The sequence below is a fragment of the Cavia porcellus genome, unplaced genomic scaffold (genome assembly GCF_034190915.1).
Source record: "Cavia porcellus strain 051 isolate PalLab524CR breed Dunkin Hartley unplaced genomic scaffold, mCavPor4.1 scaffold_1, whole genome shotgun sequence".
NCBI classification, from domain to species: domain Eukaryota; kingdom Metazoa; phylum Chordata; class Mammalia; order Rodentia; family Caviidae; genus Cavia; species Cavia porcellus.
This window is the reverse complement of record NW_026947484.1, coordinates 233,363,184-233,370,364: the sequence shown is the minus strand read 5'-3', so window position 1 is coordinate 233,370,364 and position 7,181 is coordinate 233,363,184.

The following is a 7,181-nucleotide window of genomic DNA, read 5'->3' as shown; positions in this document are numbered from 1 at the left end:
ATGGCCACCCTGTCTGCGGTGATTTCTTCAATGGCCCCCTCATAAAGGAGGCTTAAAAATTGACTTTTAGACACAAACTCTTAATTGTTTCCTCCTATTCACTGGAGACTCTCATCAAGGCCCCACCAGACTGATGGATGTCTAATTCCTGAGCCATACATTATCAGGCACTATTTCTGGAAACAACAGCTTCAAACTCGGCTACTTTGCTGCCTGAGGATGACCCCTCATTGCCTCATTGATCACCTCATGGAACATCGACCTTATGTAGTTGATAAGCTACTGTCTAGAGTTCCATCCTACTTCTCTGATAAAAACAGTTATGTCTCTCAAGAGCCCATTTGCACTTAAAAAGACCAGCATTTGGCAGCTCAACTTCCAAGAGATTCCGGGGGCTAATATCAAGCTAGCCCAGTCTGTGAGCTTCAGATGCCCTCAGTGCCAATTGGTAAATCTAAAAGTACTGCAACAAATAAAAACCACTGGTTATCGTGGGACTATGCCTAAAAACACTAAAAAATAGATTTTACAAAAATAAAAAGCCTAAACTTCAAAAATATAAGTGTTTTCTACTTAGTCTGAGTCAGCTCTGATAGCAGTTTCTCTGATTTGGTCTCCCTTTTTATCCGTGGGGTCCAACAATGGCCTGGCTTTTATAGCCTAGTAACTCAAATTAACCTAAGCTTTACAGATCAATTAAAAAAACTCGATTGGGCTTACCAGCCTCAGAGTTCAAAAAAGATAAAAAGATAAGTTAGATTTTAAAGACTATAATTACTAATGGCCTTAAAAACTGGCGAAAACTGGGTGAGTCTCTTTTCCTTCTGCCCCTTTGCATGCGTGATACACCCCCTATGTTGCAGATATTTCCTCTTTTGAGGTTTTATGTGAGGTTTCTAAAAATTAGCTAATTTAACTAATCAAGATCTTATTAAGTCTCCCCCAGACTTTTCAGCTAGCTGTGACTTTCATGCACTGGTTACTTCGCTGCTGCCCACTGCAGCTAAAGAGCCTAGGCACCTGGACAAGCGACCTCACCGTAAATCTCTTGAGCCACAATGGACTGTCAAAATAGCTAAAAGCCTGCCTGGATTCAACGTTCCCAATGCAGACAAGTCCCAACTTCAAAAGACCATCAGCCTGCAAATAAGTAAACTGTCATTTCTTCCAAGGACACTTTAAAGCTTAAGATTGTCTAATATAACTGATAATTTTGTGTTCTCCTCCTTTATAGAGACCCCAAGGAGGCCTCTGTCTGACTTAAAAATTGTTACTTGTATGATAAAACAGAGTAAATTTAAATGTTGGTTTTCTTTCTCCTTTTGGTTAACAGCTTTAATGACAGCTACAAGACCTTTGTTAATCCTCCTACTGGGCCTTATGTTGTAAACAAGTTGATAAACTATGTCAAAGTTCTTAAAAGCTTGTGATTTTAAGGACACATGCAAGGTTATAAACAGATACTAATGAGTCAATCAATGAAAAATGTTGTACTCTTAAAAAATAGCTTCGTTATATGTGTATTATAACAAACCTGTAAAGTGACTTACTAAATGTTTTTTTTTATCCTTTTTCCCTAACTGATATGTTAAGTGACCTAATTGATATGTTAAGTAACACTCTCCTCTGTAAAAAATTACAAGAATCTCACCTAATTGATATGTTAACCATTGTTGCCCTCTACAAACTACAAAAGCTGTACTAAAACAAGCTAACAAGGGTTGTTAATCACTGCTAGGCGCCTCTATTCTCCGTTAAAAAAAAAAAAACTAAAATGGCAATTAATTTACATTTGTTTAAAGTAACCTACTTGTGTGCAGAGAGATTTGCGTGTGAGTTTGGCCCTTTACTCTGACCTTGACACATAACCGCCATTTTATGTTCTGTATGGCGCCTTATTGCCTCCCTCTCCCCTCACCTATCTGTCTAGGCCATAAAAAATTTGGGTTTCTGGTGACCTCCTCCCGACCCGGTGATGACCTGTCATAAAAAAAGCCTGCCCCAAGGTTTAAAAACTGTTTAGCTTCAAAAAAATTACCAGGTAATACTATGGCCCAAACCCCAATCGGTGCTTTCCTTTTGTTCTGTATGTATCAAATGAGTTAGATATCAGGTCTTTGTAAAACTTAAATTCCAGTGTCTCATAACTTGTGACCCCTTCGCACTCACTAGCAAAGACAAGCTGTCCTGAGATAATTAACTCTCCACTTTCTTCTCCAAATATTGCTGGAGACGTGCCACTCTAAGATAATGTCAGTCTACAGGATGAGAGTAATTTAAAAAAACACCGGGGGCTCCCGAGATTGTCAGAGCTAGGTAAACAACAATACAGTTTCCAGACTTGGGTCAACAAGTTTGATGGCTCTACAGGTTTCTTTATAAATCACATAACTCAGTTTATTAACTCCCAAGTCTCTCAGATAAAAATAATGGTCCGTAGACAACAACATACTCTCTTAGCTATAACTGACCTCTAAGATTAGAGGTATTATGCAGAAGAAGGGGGGGATGAAAGGGTTAACTCCCTAACTCCCCAGAGCTATCAGAGCAGAGCAGAAAGGAATGCCTAACTCCCCAGAGCTATCAGAGCAGAGAAAAAAAAAAAGAAAAAATGCACCTGCAAGGTTGTTCTGTCTCAACGTGATAAGTAAGACAAGTAACTGTTCTGTTCTGGGCACATAGTGATGTGACTGGGCTAGGACCCCCAGTCTCCATGGTTACTCAACCCCAAACCCCTCCAATCAACTTCTGCCAAGTCCTATCCTGCTCAAAATTAACCAATGCAATCTGCTTCTGTAAACTCGCTTGCCTCCCGTTTGCGCCCTTAAAAACCCTGCACAATTCCCCCTCAGGGCCCTCCGCACTTGTTTGCCTGGGGGACCCCATGCGCATGGAAATAAACTTTTTACTCCTCATTACGAGCGAGTCCTTGGGGTCTTCTTCCCTGCGACGCCGGTTCTTACATTGGAAGACATAGAAGGTTCATTATGTAAATCCAAATTAAAAAAACCCAAACATGAATTACATTTGCATTAATAAACATTTTAATTAACACTGGCTGCCAACAATGTGTTAAGTGTAAATACAGGTGGATGCAGCACAGCTGATGAGACTAGAAAACACTGTCTCACATGCAATCTCTTTTTCAAAGGAAGCTTAAAGTCAGGTGTGGTGGTGTACACCTGTATCCCCAGCATTTGAGAGGCCAAAGAAGGAGAATGCTCATGAGTTCAAGGCCAGACTGAATTACACAGCATGACCTTGTCTCAAAAAAAAGCAAGTGTAAACATTTTTAAAAACCCTGAAACTTGACAGTACACAAATGCATATCTTTTCCCACATAAATTCATTTATTTATTTTCTTTTTGAGACAGGGTCTCTCTATGCAGTTCCGGCAGGCCTTGGGCTCACTTTGTAGCCCAGGCTGGTCTCGAACTTGCAACGATCCTCCTGCCTCAGTCTCCCAGTGCTGGGATTACAAGTGTGAGCCACTATGCCCAGCATGCCCACATAAATTTAAACATTGTAAATATTTTGCATGGTGCTTTTCATTTTAAATTCATTCATTTGCCAGATATTTAATAGAGGTGGCAGGCCCTGTTCCAGGCACTGGGGACCCAGCCATGAGGGAATAAGACAAACGTCCTCATCTTAAATTATAGTCTGATAGACAAAGACAACAAAGAAGCCAACAAGCACATAAATACAATGGAATGCTAGTAAGCGCCATTTAAGGAAAATACAACACACAGGGAGAATAAAGAGCTGGGGTTCAAAGATATAAGGAAGGGAGGGGTGTCCTCGCTGTGAGGTGACATTTGAGTGCAGGACTTATTGACGGGGTGAGAAAGAGGTGGCAAGCTGGTTTTTGATTTGAGCCACTAGAAAAATGATCTTACCAGCCGGGCGTGGTGGCTCACACCTGTAATCCCAGCACTCAGGAAGCTGAGGCAGGAGGATCGTTATGAGTTCCAGACTAGCCTGGGCTACAAAGTGAATTCAAGGCCAGCCTGAACTGCATAGAGACCCTGTCTCAAAAAGACAAAAAAAAAAAAAAAAAAAAACAAGAAAAATGATCTTGTCACGTACGCTGGGAATGGAGGGCGCAGAAGTGACATGCGCTCAATTTCATATTGCAGCAATTCAGGACCAAGGTCACGATGCCCTCTCTTTCCGGGAGTCTGCCCTGAAGGTATTGCCTGCTCCTCTCCATGGAAACCCTCTTGAGGGTCCCCCTGACAAACCCCATCTTGTGCCTCTGTTTTACCTGCCATCGGTCAGCTTCATTTTACTCAGTTTCCCACTTCCTCTTTGTGGATCGTGATCTTCCCCTGCTGGTCAGATACCCTCTCTGCACGGTCCGGCAGCGTGGAAGGAGGCACCACGGAAGGCCCGGGGGTTAGGCTCCAATCTTTGAACTAGAATCCAGAGCAGTGGGGATGGAAGACAGCCTGGGAACCACAGGTTCCAGGGTTCCGAGGACATCATCCTTTACGAGGTGCAGCTTTATTTTATATTACAAACATCGGAGCAGCTCTCACTTAAATGAAGATTCCATGATTTAAAATAAGGCTTAAACTGGGTGCAGTAGGTAGCATGTGCCCGTAATCCCAGCATTTAGGGAGGCTGAAGTCAGAGCTTATCAGTGTGAGTCCCACCAGGTGACTCAGGATTTTAAAAAAGGGCTGGGACTATAGCTCAGCAGCAGGAGAGGCCCCCGGGTCTGAGACCCAGTCCCCACCTGGCTCCATCCCCAGACGCACAGAGGCTTCCAACCCACTAATCTACACTCGTGGCTGGATATGAGACTGTGGTTTTGACTCCCCTCCCCGACAAGGAACCAGAGTACTAGGGAAATAGCTGATTGACGGTTTGGGCTGAAATAGCTTGTGACAGGAAGCAAGAAGAGACCGTGTCTCAAGAACACTGGGCCAGATGGAAGGGGCTCATCATGGGCAAATTTGGAAAAATTTATAAAACAGTAATTCAGTGTGAGCGCCTGCCTGGCCAGTGCGAGGTTATGAGTTCAATTCCCTGTACTCCCCCCCAGCACACACAAAAGAATGAAAACAATGATTATCGATAAAGAGAAACAACTATTTTATTGTCTTGTTAGGAGGAATTTTTTTTTTGAGACAGGGTCAAACTGCCCTTGAACTCACCATCCAGCCTGGCCTCTCCTTAAACCCTCAGGATCCTCCTGCTCAATCTCCTGAGCGCTGGCATTCCAGGGGTGCACCACCTCATCCGGCTTGGAAAGCTTTTCTTTACAGAAGAAAGCCAGCTAGTAAAAAAGCTCTGGTAAAAATTAGAAAGTCATCATTGACAACCCCAAAGGTAATTACTGAGCTGAGAATGGACAGCAATGGGTGTTAAAACCGTGAAGTGAAATTTTGCTGTGGACAGGGTATTCCCATACACCAAAGTTTCCTGAGAAAACTGCAAAGAAAAAAAAAAACGTACCTTTACAACGGAGAGGTCTAGAGCTTATGCAACTTAGCACGAGAAATGGGACAACAGAACATTCTGGCTCCTGATAGAAAAATAAATGAAGGCTTTTGTGTTAGATTTGAAAGAGATTAAAGAGTCATGATAATTGAGAATGATATATGAACCTTCATCAAGAAGGTAGCTGTACAAAATAATGTGAACGTGGACAATTAGGAAACTCCCCTTTATTGTTTGGTTTGGAGACAGGGTTTATGTAGCTCACGCTGCCTGACCTTGCAATCCTGCTATTTCAGCCTCCCAAGTGCTGGGACTAACGGCAAGGAAACTGCTCCTGGTTTTTTTCAGGAATAATAATAGCATTGTAGTTATAATGACCTTACTCCGTACTTCAGGGCAATGGGTGGTGCCTTTACTGTCACACAGTTCTGTGAAAGAACCCCACTGAATTAAATACACACATATCGAGATAGACATGTACAACAGAATAACATTTTGCTGAGTTGAATATATGATTTATTAACTTTTAAAAATTTTTTTATGATTCATTTTTATTTATTTATTTAGTCTTTTTGAGACAGGGATTCACTATGCAGTTCAGGCTGACCTCGAACTCACTTTGTAGCCCAGGCGGGTCTCGAACTCACAGCTCTTCTTTTGTCATAGTCTCCCAAATGCTGGGATTACAGGCATGCGCTGTCATGTCCAGCTTTTTTTTTTTTTTTTTTTGGTCAGGGTATATGGTGTATCTATTGTACCATTTTCCAAATTTTTCATGTGCTTGACCTTTTTTTAAATACAAAATTAAGGGTTGAGACATTTTACAAACTCTGGGTGTCACCTGGATCTTTGGAAAGACTCTCATGGAGAGTCAGGGTTAAGAACCATTGACTCAGTGCCCATATTGAGAATGAAATTGAGCCCTAAAATGTTACAAGTGACTTTCTAAAGCATACAGGGTATAATTCATGCTCTTTGGCTTTTGGCCTTCTATTGTTTTCTTATAAATCCTCTAAAGGAATTTACCAGATAAGAATCTGTATTCTCTAAAAACACGAAACTTTTTCTTCCCCTAGATGAGGACCTACACAAGATAAGTGTGATAGATAAGGAAGGATTTAGATGCCATAAGGAACTCAATTGTTGTATGGGAAGATGAATATGAAGAATTCTTAGGGGGAAAAAAGAACCTTTAGGTTCTAAGGGCAAAGACAGTCTTGAGTTAAAAAATTGAATTGTACTGGAGAGTTATGTTTTTTAAATTCTTTTATGCAGCACAAGGGCTCAAACCAAGAACCTCTTGCATCCTAGGCAAGCACTCTTACCACTGAGCTACTTCCCTGCCCCTGAATTTTCTACATAATTTTATTGCTTTCAGTGAAGGTAATCTATGAGATAGAATTTTGCCTGACATACCTGAAAGTCCAGCACTTGGGAGGCTGAAACAGGACTACAGCCAGCCTGCGTTACACAGTGAGTTCAGGGCCAGCCTGAACTGCATAGTGAGTCCCTGTCTCAAAAAAAAAAAAAAAAAAAAAAAAAAAAAACAACAACAACAACAACAAAAAAACAAAAAACAAAAAAACAAAAAACAAAAAGACACACACAAAAAAACCCTGGATTTTATTCTATGTCTGCAAAAACATATAGATCAAAATACCAGATGAGCTAAAACAACCCCAAAGTCCTGATTACTTGTTGGGAAGTTAGGATACAGATGAGATCTTTGATGT